The sequence below is a fragment of the Accipiter gentilis genome, chromosome 17, assembly GCF_929443795.1.
Source record: "Accipiter gentilis chromosome 17, bAccGen1.1, whole genome shotgun sequence".
NCBI lineage: Eukaryota > Metazoa > Chordata > Aves > Accipitriformes > Accipitridae > Astur > Astur gentilis.
Genome location: NC_064896.1, coordinates 18,751,332 through 18,765,699, shown reverse-complemented (window position 1 = coordinate 18,765,699; position 14,368 = coordinate 18,751,332). Strand labels below are relative to the sequence as shown.

General features: G+C 35.6%; 1 long non-coding RNA gene across 1 annotated transcript in view; it reads right to left on the bottom strand.

Annotated features, from left to right (window-relative positions):
* Window positions 1-1,139: 1,139 nt before the first annotated feature.
* The window catches only part of LOC126046924 (uncharacterized), a 51,395-nt gene continuing 38,166 nt past the window's right edge, over window positions 1,140-14,368 (bottom strand). Inside the window, exon 4 of the long non-coding RNA XR_007508471.1 lies at window positions 1,140-1,192. This is a non-coding gene — a long non-coding RNA (uncharacterized LOC126046924). The remainder of the gene's footprint in view (window positions 1,193-14,368) is intronic.

Below are 14,368 nucleotides of genomic sequence, written 5' to 3'. Positions count from 1 at the left end.
TTATAATTTTGTCACTGCACTACTAATGTAATAGTAAATTTAAAATTGTATAAATATAATATTAATTCTGTGAGCACATTTCAAAGTAATATTCACCTCTCTGAAAAGAGATCATTTAATGACCACAAGTTATGAGTGTCACAGTTCTGAATAACAGGTTTTAGTTTAAGCATAGGGAAAGAAATAACATTTCTGTTTTTCACTTTAGTATGCCTGAACAATAGGTTCTTGAGCAAAGGAAGAGATGATGCCAGCCTTGGTAACAGTCTCTTTGCTCTTCACAGCTGTCTTTCATTGCTGGACTGACAATGTGAATTTACATGAGCAGTCAGTGATTACTAAAACACTTCCATGGAATAGTTTGTGTGCCAGAAGCATACCTGTTACACTAACTTTTCAGTGCTGTTTCAGGACACTGCTGTGTAGACGTACACATATGATACAAGACAAACCTTAGCATGAAAAACAACTTTTCTGTATTAAAAAGGGACACAAGTAAAAATGTACTCAACATATGTTACACTGTTATGCTATATTATTATTACTTCTATATATGCATATTTGAATGAACAATAAAGCTCATAAAGGAAGAAACCACAAGTCTTTCAACAGAGATTCTCCATGTTGTGATAAAGGATATAAGTAGAGATGCAGACTGCATACCCAGAGAATGCAATAACTCACACATAAGCAAAATTAAGGAATGGTAATTACTTGGCCAAATTTAGATTAAATTCTTGCCATATGTATCAGAGGAACTCTAAGTTCTCTGTCGGGATATCCTTTCTCCCTGGCAATGATGACTCATAAGTGATTCAGGATGTCCAGCACCTAAGAACTGACAATAACAGCATGCAGTGCCAATGTAGTCAGCTGCATTTCAAAACATATGGCATATTTTTATTCTGCCATTCTGAAAGTTTCATACCTTTGAGCAGGTTTAACCGTTGAGGAACAGCCGGCACCTTTTAAAAGTCAATATCCTTTTAGATTAAATATCCTGGGTAAACCAACAGAATATGGAATCAAAATCTGGCTTCAAACTTGTAATGCTTTGAAATACGATCACCTGAATGGGACCTGCTCCTACACTGTTAAAGTTATACTTCAGATTTGGTGCAAGAAGCGTACCTGAGAGTACCTTCCTTGTCATTTTGCAGGTTGCTGAACATCTTCTCTGCAAGAATTTGACCTACAGTGAAACAATATAATGAAAGCAGCTTTTCTTTCCCACCACAGCAGAGAAATAAAGTCATAGATGTTTTTTATTTCTGATCCATCTTGTAACTCATAATGTACTCCAGTAACATGTGAGTCTATGGTTACAATATTGTCAATGGGTCAGCATGAAATCATCTCAGTGGAAAGAGATAATTTGCTGACCTATCATTCTTAACATGATTCATGTTCCTGGCATTGCAAACTATTTTTCAGTAAACATACTTCTGCTTCTATGACAACTTTGCCAAAAAAAAGGTGGTATTCATTTTTTTTTCTTATAATACCTAAAAAATTAGGCAAGACTTATTAAAAGAGGCAGTATCTTGTCTTATACTGATAACTGCTGGAAAAAAGCAGTGAGATTTTCAGATACATACACTTTCTCAGATCTGCTTCCTCACTTTGTCATTTCATCATGCCACTTACAAAAGCTCTTTCGACTCCTGGCTATCATCAAAACCAACAAGTTTGATATACAGTGTCATATTTGCCCAGAGCCTGTAGACAAAGGCTGTAAGCAATGCAAAGAATGTAAAGAACACAGATGTGCTGACTCCTCCATACATACATTTATGTGGGAAAACTGCATGGAAGACTAATCCTTAGTAAGGCTCTGGGAAGTCTTATTGCTAAGCTGAATGAAGATTTTCCACCTAAAACATTATTAGAGAATTGTCTTTGGGCTTTAAGTGCACTCAGGGCCCTTTTGTCTTACAAAACAGAGTATCATGGTGCCAAATGCTGCACACGTGAAAGACCCTACACTGAAAAGCTTATAATGCATGTGTGTGGAACAGACAAATTGTAAGAGAATCATTGTACCCCTTTCATAGAAGGACATTGAGGCACACAGAGACTAAAAGGTTTGCCCAAAGTCATATAAGAAATTTCTATGCTGGTTGAGCATTTAACCTCAAATATCTTGAGTCCTAAGCTTGTGTTTTAATCACCACACTATTCTGCTGCTATACATTAGCAGGCAAGATCCAGTGGTGAAGTGCTTCAGGACTGGTATTTATTTTGGCATATTTTGACTTGCTTTTTGCTGTAGAATTTTGAGGGCATAGTAACACAGGTGATATTCTTTTTAGAATACATTTATGACTCCTAAGGTTAAATTCTTTCATTGCTACACAAACAATATTGTAACTGCATTTACCGCTACACAGAGGCGAGTGCTGAGTGCCCTTGCGGTAAATAGTTCATTCACTTTAAGCTACCCACTCCACTTATCTAGTGTATGTACTTGTGTAATTGTCCATACTTTATCATTTTCTCATTATTTTGCACTCTGAGCACTGTGTCTACATGCTTTTATTTTCATGTCTAGAAAAATAGCTAAAATGTTGACTAAAAATATGACCACTTATTACTTGCATCTTAAAAAAAAAAAAAAAAAAAAAAAAAATCTATCAAAAGGAATCTTGAGGTATGTCCCTATATCCTTGCAGGAGATATTTAAATGTATTTTTCGATCAACTCAGCCAAATGCCTCTTAGAATACACTGATTAAAATAATCACTGTCTCTAATCAATGCAGAAAACTCAAATAATTCACAGCCTAAAGATTTTATTGTTTAGCAAAACCATCTTTGAGCTATTCCAGAAAATCAGAAGCCTACTGCGTGCTTATGTATAATTTGACTCAAACCAGGTGTCCTGCTGAAGAAATCCATACAGGAAGCTGGCACAGAAAATAAATTTCAACAAAGTAACATCTGGAAGGAAATTTGTGTCTGGAAAAACAGAGGAAGCTTCTAGCAAAGCCAAACACATACAGGGGGCAGGCCCATTAGTCTCAATACTCATGCAGGAATAAAAGGATACAGGATAGACAAGATAGTTTTTTATATAGCATACCTGGGCCAAAAGCAAATGTGAAAAATTTGAGCTTGTGAAATAATTTACTGGTGGTAAAAAGTAACTGGTGAGGTTTAAAAGAAACTGTATTTCATATATGTATTTCTCCTTCCTAAAAAAGAGCAACCCAGAGATGCCCATGTTTAGCTGTTACATTAGTCTTTAACCTTCAGATACTCATTTACTTCTTAGTTTCTCATGGTACACTAGAAACTTTGTACACCACATTTATGTCCCACCTGAAGCATGCAGATTGTCCCACTGAAGTCAACAATCACTTAGTAACACATGTATGTACTATAACCAGTTAGAAGCTGGCACTTCCAGCCAGTCATTATGTTTTCTACATACAAATAATGTTACAAGCCTGGATCTCTCAAAGATGCTTGAGCTGAATGTTATGCATTGCTTAGTGCCAATTACTTTAATGAAGCTTAGAACCTGTTGGTTATGTTTATGACACTTTCAGAAGAGCAAAGGGTTTGTAAATCATAGTTGTTAGCTTGTATACATCTCAGTTATAAATATATTTGAGGAAATTATTTCTATAAAGTTTAACAGAAATATTATTTGTCATTGATGCATTATAATTAACATTACCATTTGCCATCTTGCACAAAACAGAACTAATACAGCAGGATTTCTGTAAAATTAAGTTATCTCTGTTCATTTTGAAACTATGTAACTCATATGTATAAAGTAGATACATTTTACTGTTAAGTATAACAAAAAGTAGTGTTATACTATAGTCTCATAGATAAAGCTAATTATATGGAAAATTCATTCAGCTGAGTTTGCATCACTTGACTTGATTCAGAATTAGAAAGAATTGGCTTTATGTTTAGTTTTCTAACTCAAATGAACAAGAAATGCACACACACATAATTTTTTGCTAAACCTCTGAATCAAAGAAGTCTCTAGAGCTTGAGACTGTTGCTGTTCAATACACACCTCAATGACCTCCATGAATCCTGGCGCAGGCATAAGGATCTATATGAAGAAACAACTGCAGAAATGGGGCTTTACTTCCCCATCCGGGCTTTTACTTATCCAGCTAGATTTCTAATTGAATTGCCACATTTTTGTATGGGTCCTAAATAACAGTATATGAACTTCTGGAAACCCTGAAATTATATATTTTCTCTGTCCATGAGTATACTCCTGATATTGTAAGCATGAAAACTGGCAGACACTTGGTGTTTTACACAGGATCTCTCAAGAAACTGCATAAACTTGACGGATGGGACATGCTGTTTATTTCTCTCCTAACTTAAAGAGGTCTGCCTATGGATATTTTCCTCTTTCATAGATGAAACAACACAGGAAAGATTATGGAGAAATCTACTCTCTCCCCCACTTTAGAAATTGAGACTGGTTATTTTATGAAAAGCATAACTGTTAAGAAAAGTTTAAGTAAGCCTCAGAAACAAAAGAGAGAGAAAAAAAAAAGAGAGAGAAAAAAAGAGAGAAAAAAGAGAGAGAAAAAATGAGAGAAAAAAGAGAGAGGGGAGAGAGAGAAGAGAGAGGGAAAAGAGAGAAAAGAGAGAGAAAAGAGATAGAAGAAAGAGAGAAGAGAGAAAAAAAGAGAGAGAAAAAAGAGAAAAGCAGTATTTTGGAGAATTGAGCCTCTCAAAATTAGCAAAATTAGACTCTTTTATTAGGGACGAAAGATTAGTGAGCATAAGCTCTATAGTGAACGATATTATGCTACCCATTAAGATGGGATGACATCAATATGTTTACAGGGAAGAAACAAGAGATGACATATTCTCCATACATTATAACGCTTTGTAGAAAACTTGAATGAAGGTAGTGAATGTGTCCAGGATACATCATAAGAATTACTCCAAGTGACTACATTGCAAAAGAATACAGGAATTTTGTTTGTGGAAATGAACTTTAGGGAATAAGGTCCTTCATGATGCACTTAAGGAAAACATTATAAGATTAGTGTTACTGTAGCTGAAGTTACACGTATGAAAAATACCATAATCTCTGATTAAAACTTTCACAAGCATGCACAGAAAATCCCACAGTAATTAATTATTGACTCAGGATACAAATGCACTGTCCAGAATCTTTAAAGAGAACAGAAAGGCAGCTTTGACTCCTGCCATCTCTTGCAAGAATGGAAAGAACAGGCGATGTGAATTTCTGAGGAAGTCAATGTACAGATACAAATTCCAGGTAGTAGTAAAGAACAGCTCTGAAGATGAAAAACATGGTAACATGAAAAACATAATGAAATTGTTGGAGTATAATCAGTGATACAGTCAGAAGGACCACAGAAGAGACAACTGCAAGAATTTCAAGTAAAAAAATAAGTGGATGTGGTTTAAGACCGACAAAAGAACCAAGTGTGAATATACAGTCAGGTTGGCATGCCCCCCTCTGAACAGAATTAGCCATGATCTGTTGCAGGCATCAAGCTACACAAATACAGTACAAAATAACACACAAAATCCAGAATTTTCATGACTTGTTGGAAAAAATGAAGTGTAACAGAAAGAAAAATAATGTAAAGCATTATATAAGGTACTAATATACGAAGGAAATTACACTGACTGAAAGGAAGACTGGTAGAGAATGAGGGGGAAAATTCAGTTTCAAAAAACACATCCCTAGAAAGCTCAATCTAGTACTTTAATGAGTTCTTCAATGCTGAAATTGCTACAGGGCAAGAACAAGTGGCTGGTTTTCAATTAATTATCTACAGGAAATGCAGCCTCAAAGAGATTCTAGAATGATCAGAAATAACAAAAGCATCCATTGTTGACAGTGTTTCCACCAAATTATTAAAATAATAAGGAGAAATAATATGTAGTAATAATGAGTAGTAATAGGTTAAAAAAAAAATAATCACAAATTAATTCTGGCACCCTACACGTCAGAAATCAGGCCCAATTAATGTAAAACTACAGAGGCATCCTCTCCTTACAGCAGCTTTTAAAATCCTAACTGAATAAATAGGTATGCAGTAAAGACAGAGGGAATCTCAGTCTGGACTACAGATATTAGTCCAGTGCTGAAAAAAATATTTTAAACTGATGATGATTCAAAGAAGGAAAGGAACATGTCAGAATACACAGTTTTTCAGGCAACCCCCTCCCCCAGTATGTTGGGAAATAGTCCTTATATCACAGCACAGTATTAAAGGATCATTATTATATATTTAGACAGCACAACTGCTTGTTTATAAAAATTGGTGTGTGAGAAAGTAGAAATTTGTCTCGTTTAATACCAGTATGAAAATAATGAGGAGAGATTCCCTATCCTTGATACTATTTAACATGACCATGGAAAAAGTAATGCCTTCACTGTGTCATTTTCATAATGGGATGAATTCAAGCAGATTGAGCCAATACTTGCTGATGAACTGCCTTCTTTAGGAGTCTGAAAATACTATGCAGGCTCCAGGAAAGGGGGAAGGTAAGTATGACTTAAGATCAAGAGTGTAGCTGTTGGTATGTTGAAGAGATATTAAACAGGTTACTAATCAATCAACAACTAAAAATATCAGCATGTTAGTTTAAACACCAAGAAGGAACAATTATTCATAACAGCTTGGAAAGGAAACTATGGCAAAGGCTCAAACCAAGGCAGCCAATTATTGTCCTTTATATGCAGGACACGTACGAAAATGGAAAGAAATATAAGGACTTTTATAAATAGGGTTCAAGGGTGTTAAGTTGAAGAGAAGTTCCAAGAGGACATGGCATAAAAATATATGAAGAACTAAGCCTAGAAAATGCATACAATCCTATTGACTTCATAGGCAAGACTTACAATCAGGATAACAGAAGGCCCATGTACTTGGAATCCTATGTGCCTGTCGCAAAAGCTGAAAAACCAACCAACCGAACACAAACTGCTCCTGAAAAGTAAGAGCTTGCAAACAGGAATATCTGCTTCCTACATAGGTTTATATTCTTCATGGTTTCAAAGGCAAGCCTAATAGACCAGAACTCACTGGACTACTTACTCATATTTTGCTTCAGATTGAGTATATAGATAAAGGAATTGCAGAATACCTAAGGATTTGGCACTTTTTTGCTTCATTAAACTTAAACTCAATTTATGAGTTCAGCTGAAGATAATTCCTGATATCCTTACATATTAACTATAAAGTTTAAGTGAGGGATTCATTTGACCAATATTTGACACCTAGAATGTAGACATCTAGCCTAAACTGGATGCTCCTGCTTAGGGAGGGAGATCTCCCTCTCTAGTCAATAAAGACAGAAAAAACCAGACAGTTCCAGAGCAAGTCTAATGCCAGCTTTCTCTGACATTATTGTGGCTAGTTAAATATTCAATAATATAAGGCTACATACAAGTCAAAACTAGCTTCTATGTATAAGCATGGCTTGCTTATAAAACAATGTGCCTATCCAGTCTTTCTTCCATTAGAACAGTACTTAATATCTTCAGAAGAATTTCTTGGATGCAATCACTTCCTAAGTTGGGTTATTGCACATTGTTATGATACATTGGCTCAACACTGAAAAATCTGTCATTCTAGTGTGTTCCTATTTATCAGACAACAATTTAGAGCTCTTTGGTCATCTTAAATAATAATACATTCAATAAAAAAGTATTGTCAGTGGTTCAGGTGGGTTTTTTTTTTTGTTTGTTGGTGTTTTTGGTTTTTTTTTTTAAGGAAATCTTTAACTCTGTCATGAATCCAGTATCCTGTGACCATATCTTACTACACTGAAAGCAGAACTGCAAATTCAGCTGGAAACAGACAGACAGTTTCCCTTCCTGAACACAAGCTGACGTTTTTCAGGTATATCAAAAGCTAGTGCTAAAAATTTCCACAATTGTTACTTTTTACATTCAAAGTCAGCAACTTGCGTTGGTACTGACGATAAAAGCAACATTTTAAAATGTAAAACTAAAGGATGGTATTCAGCAAAAGATGCCATGTGAACCTTGGTTTAGTGGCTGAACAGATGCTAATTCCCTACACTGAACATGTAGTCCTATTGTAGTCATAGACAGTGATATGTCAAGAACAGTGAATCCAATTCATTTATTGCAAACTATGCAGCTATTTCTGTTACTTGTTCTCTTCCTACACTTCCTTCCATCTGTTGGTTTCATTTACCTTCTCTGCCTAGTTGTTTAGACTGTATCTGCTGAAGACTGAAAACTCTTCCTTATATGTCTAGTGCTAACTATGCAGGCCCCTGGCCTGGATGGAGTTCTGAGACATCCAGCTAAAAGAATTAAAATACCAGTTAAAGGGTTAAAGTGGCTTCCCCTTCTTGCAGCCTCTCTTTAGTCTTCAGAGCCAACTGGCATGTGCAATGCTTTACACCGTCTCTCTAGGGCTCTGGCTGCTAGAGGGATAGAGATAGAGAAGATAGAGAACTATCTTCTCTCGGTTCTAAGGGTATTCCTATTAAAGCCCTAATCTTTTTAGAAATTAAAATAACTGGAATCACAAATATCTTGAATAAAGTAGTTCTTAAACTTTGGATCAAACCAGCCAATATGTTCAGCAGATATAGCACATGTAAAAAGCTGTGTAACTAGAAAGCCAATAGCATTCATCAGGAACATTCAATATGATACTTGCCACAATGGCCATGGAAATTTAAAAGTCTATAAAACCAAGCCAACATAGATGTGGAAAAGAAAACCTATGGTCACCTGTTTTTTTTTAAGCACTCATGAAGATTTTAGATTGGGCAATAGACTGCTTCTATCAGTGCTACTAAATCCAATAGACAAATTTCACTCCATTAGATTCAATATACTCCATTTCTAGTGTTTCTTGTAATATTAAATTACCAGTGTCCCTTCCTCATCTGAAAGATCTCAGCAGGACTTGACTCACATTATCCATTTCTGAAGTAGGTCAGAGACTATATATTATCTTTGTAAAAACTGGGCTGTTGCTTTACTCCCTGAACACATACATGCTTCTAAATGGAAGCTACTTTCAACTAGCTAGAGCTGTGCGTTAACCAAAAAAATGCATTTTATTAAGCCTCCGGTGAAAAAAATTTACTATTCTTTTAAGTCTATTCTTTCTGTTGATCAATAGTGTCTTGACCCTTGGAAATTAACAAAAGGGATAAACAACTGTATAAGCACATATGTCCAGAAGTATCTCTATTTTGTGGGATTAGCTATTGTAAAAAAAAAAAAAAACCCAACCAAATAGATCCAACATCAGGCATAACATAATTTATAGTGTCTGATGATAAAGTGGTTAATTACTGCTCTGAATTGTTTTTTTTTTGCTTTAAAACACAAAGTCACTTTGATGATATAATATATAGTTTAGTAAAATTAAATATCTCTTCAGAACAGAGCCTGTCTTTCCTACTAGAACACAATGTGCTACCAATTAAGATAAATAAGACTGGTTTACCGTGAAGAGGAGGAGGAATTTCTTGAGTATTATCTGTTGGGTACCCCTTGTGTTAGTTCTGTGATCCACATAAACTGCAGAAACATTTGACACCTCCATCAGTATCTGCTGAAGAATCAAAGGAAACTGAAGAGTAAAATAACACAGACAAGGAGTGAAATGTATACTGCTTTCATCCATCCTGTTCCAGCCTGCTAACATTTCCAATTTTCCTTTAATTCCAGGGTGACTGAAACAAAGATTAAAAATCAAGGAGGGAAGAAAATGTAATTTCTGCCATCCAAAAACTTGCAATTTTTGAAACGTTGTTCATCATGGAAACAATTGTTCTGTCCACCTGAAGTTTGCTTTTCATGAACTCTAACTTGTAAAAAAGTTTCCTTTGGAAGCAGCAAAGTATTCAGAGGTGAAAGCATTAGCACAGACTGCTTGGCTTATTTTGAAACAGTTAATGACAACGCCAAAACAAAACATACTGACATGCTGGGCTCTGAATGTGAAGGGCATTTTATTTCTTTCTCCCTGTTTTGTTGTAAGAAAAGAGTAAAGATCTGGGCTGTACTTAGCTCTTGGGAAAACCTGTCCTTTGAACATTTTCCAGAGTGCAATGCCAACAGACCCACGGACACAACAGGCTGAATTTGTTCCTGACAATGCTGTTGGCCCTTGTTCTGGCTGAATGTGGTTTATAGATTCTATTATGAATTTTGCCCAAGGGAAAATTAATAAAAGGTCTCTACTTTGTTATAGCACTGCCATCAAGATAGAATATACAGGTTCACCCTGAATTATGACACTGCAGAAAATAGTTTCACGTTCTGTGAAAACCTACTGAAGTTACCAGACATCTGAACATTCACTCAATTTAATTGTTTCTGCATGTTGTCAGAACTATACGGAAGTGCTAACTTTATAGACATGCTAATTTTTGCAGTGGTATCAATCTGCAAGCTTTCTGAAAGATTTGGAGGAGAAGGAGGGGGTTACCTTCTTTGATATATGATTATTTGTCAAACACTTGAGCACATCTGCATTTTGTTTCCACAGGTAATCTCACATACTTGCTTGTTAAGCTCAAACCTGGAAAAAAGCAAATGCATTCCAACAAGAAGATTTTATGAAACAAGTATGCAAGCTAAACAGAGGCACATTGTCTCTGAAGCATCAGAAGACCTATCGAATCAATCTTTAATATCAAATACTCCGGCTAGGGAGACATTACCCAGTAAAAATGCTTCCATCTATTTGGGAAGAAAGATATAAGATTATGAGAGATTAAAAGGGACCAAAAAGGGATTTGCTTTTTAATACATAGAACAAGGAGTTCAGAATATGTAGAATATCACATTGATAGGCACTTTTACACAGAAATAAAAGCAAAATGTTCAGTTAAAAACTCAAAGATCATTTAAATAGAATACCTAAAATAAAATATTCACTTTTTTTTTTTTAATGGAAATTTCAAAACAGTAAAAGCAACAAAATAGTGTAAAAAGTGGAAAAGAATCCAGTAAAGGGTACAGCCACTTCAGACACATTACCTTCACTAATCATTGCCCCTGCTATGGAATATACCCCACTAAATGTAATTTTAAGCTGATCTTTATTGGAACACTAAACACAGCCAGCTAAATCCACCCAGCTGTTCACAGTAACATGTTTCATTTGGAGAACCAGACTTGACAAAAAAATACAAATGGATGTAAGCACTGAAATCCAAAGAAGAGACAATGCGTGACACATGGAAAGACTAAGTGCACTGGGCTTTCTATAGCCTAAACAGGAAAGAAGGAGAGAAGACAAGACTTCAAATTTATGAAAAGAAATTAACAATTCTCCATGTCCTGCTTAGATAGACAGGAAAGAATATCTTTCAAATGCAAGAAGGGTGAGGGATGTGTTTAAAATCAGGCTATATAAAAGACTTAGTAATAGAAAGAATAGGGAAGTACAAGACAATACTGCCCAGCAAGGTTGTGATTCTCCATAGCCACAGGTTTCTACAGAGCAGACCAGGTAGATCTCTGTCACAAATTCTGTAAGAACAGCTCATCTTGTGCTCGAGAAAAAGTATAGGCTATATGATTTCTTGATGTCTTTTATAGACATATTTCACCTAAGATCGTACAACGCAGGGAATCTCACCATCTTTTGCTATCCTTTTGCAGAACTTTCATAAGGCAGGGTCTGACAGATTCTGCCAACATAGGGCCTGAGATGGGATTGGCATTAAGGTTATATTAAACTATCCAAAATATTGAATAAATTACTTAACTCTCCACTTCCAGTCTACCCAGTAAGGGGGATGATCACTGAAATCCTCCCTTTAAACTCTGAGGCATAGATTAGGCTACAGCATTCTTTGAACATAGGAAATGCAACATGTGCTGTCAAGACAATGCCCCCATGCAGTAAACATTTACTATTTCCTTTTGGTTCAGGCAATTGTAAAACAAGGAAACCAGCCAGACCAAAATCCAGTTTCTCCTTAGAACCTTAAGAAATCATAAACACTTCTAGTTACTCTTCATCATGTTAATTTTGAAAAGGGGTTTCTTTACAGAGGGAGCTTAGGAGTTCAGAGTAGCCCCATGTTCTAAGCACTTAAGACAGCACCAAATCTGTTAGCTCTGTGCAATGTTCCTTCTGTCTCCACCAATATCACCCTTGATTAGGGCAAAAAAGTGTCTAAACTATGACTAATGCTTTCCTTACATATGGTAAGCATCCCACCGAGAGTCTGTCATTAGAATATTAGTTTTCCCATCAGAACAACATCTTACTTGTCAATCTAGTTAGAAGACATTTTTCCTAATCCTACTTATTCTCTTCTTCCTCTCTCGTCCTATGCAAACTTTTCTTCAGTACCACAACGTACAGTAGTGGGATTCAAGTTTGTTGTTAGCCTAATCTTTGTAATGACTTTGGAATTTATTTAATCCACCTAGAAATGCATGAACGTTTGTGCATAACAAAAAAATCACACATGGAGAACAATATTGTTGCTTCATTGAGAATATAAAAATTTGAACTAGTTTAATTACATCCAGATTTGATTATGGCATGAGTATTGAAATTTTTTATGCAGTCAAATTCAGGATCATTTAATTCAGGTCAAGTGGAATGTATCTACAATGAAGGGGAAATATGAGTCACTGTACTGCAGTACTAGGCAACATAAGCTATTAATGTGGCAGCTAAAGAGCTGAGAATATTTAAGAGACTTAAGACTGGCTCAATGGATGTTCATGTTTGGAATCAGTACTATTGAATCGAGGACCTTATGTGCCCCTTCCCTCTGCCTCCTCTGATATCCTAGATGCAGCTTAGGTTTTTGCAGCCTCCTCACTGTAATTCTATGCATGTATACTTTGTTCAGGGCTCTATGTCAGAGTAGATATAGTATCATTTCTTCTGCAGTGCAGATTCCAGGGCAAGATTTTAAAATGCAGACCATTATAATCTCTTGGGATCCCAAGAAATTTCATCCCAATTTTTTTTTTTTAATCTATGCTGAAAGTAAAATGTCCACTAATTTCAATGCTAACCACGCTATAAAGACTTCACTGAGGGCTGATCAAAGTCCTACAGAGACTTCTACAGAAGCCAAATAGTCTGACTCATGTAACGTAATGGCCCCACTGTAGCAAATACAATTACTTAAATGTATGAAGTTGTGTATGTGCTTAACGACTTGCAGGATTGCATATGCTTCTACTAGTACACACAGAATGTAGCAACTATTATGGCGAGATTGAAAATTTATGTATGTATGAGTATTTTTCATCTTAAGCCTTTGTCACATACTGCTTAAGAAAATTGTTTAGCATATTTCCTAAAAGTATTGAATAAAACAATGCATGTTTTCATCAATGAATTGATTTAGAGAACTTGAGAATTTATGACTATAAAGAATATTTCTTAAACAAATCAATAATGGCTATGATTTCAGATCACTCTGAAGCTAAAACACCAGAGAACTGGAAAGCAGAAATCTGGCCTGAAAACTACTTTTTCAGAAGAAAAGTTCCTTCAAACATTCAGAAAAAAACCTGGTTTTAACTTCATAAGACTAAAAGTTGTTTTCCCACTAAATTCTTATCGTACTCAGCTAAGAATGCCAAATAGCACTTGTAGCTAAATGAAACAGCAAGCTAAAAAACTATCATAAAGCATGTATGTGCAAAACAGAGTTAAATAAAACCCTAATCTTAGCCAAGAAGTATTATCATTACTTCTGTGCTACTTCATCTGTATTAGTGTCATCATCCTCCTTTGGACTGAGACAGAATATTTAAAAATTTTAATTCAAATAATTTACATCAAGAAATCCTATGGGAAGTTTAAGTTTACTCCTCCTTATAATAACATTTTCTCCCCAAAAACAGTCTTCTAAGTTCAAAGACTTTTCACCCTTCTAAAGTAGATTGCACAAAGTTTTTTGAAGCAAAAAGCAACAGAGTAAAAATACGTTTTCATATCCATGCATGCCATTCCTACATTAGTTTGGCATATGCCTTGTGAACATCTCAGAACAGTGTACAGTTTTTCTCCTCACCTGCAGTCTGAGCGCTATGTTTAATATGAAATTTATCATTCTTTGTCTGATCTACTTCAGCTAGGATGACAGCCAAGAATGACAGAATGCCAGTGCAAAGCACAACAAAATAAATGTAAGATGCAGCTGTGCATGCCTAGCCATGGCCTTCTTGCACCTGCAAGGCAGTAATGATGAGATAGCAGTTTTCCAGAGTTTTGTCCTCCTCAGCAACAGAATGTGACTCCAACTGTTAATAATAACGTCTCTCTGTTCTGCTGTAAGCATGTCTAAAGTATGGAAGTCTACACAGATGCCAAAGAGAACATTCATCCAGGATGAATAGTATTTTACATCTCTCTAGC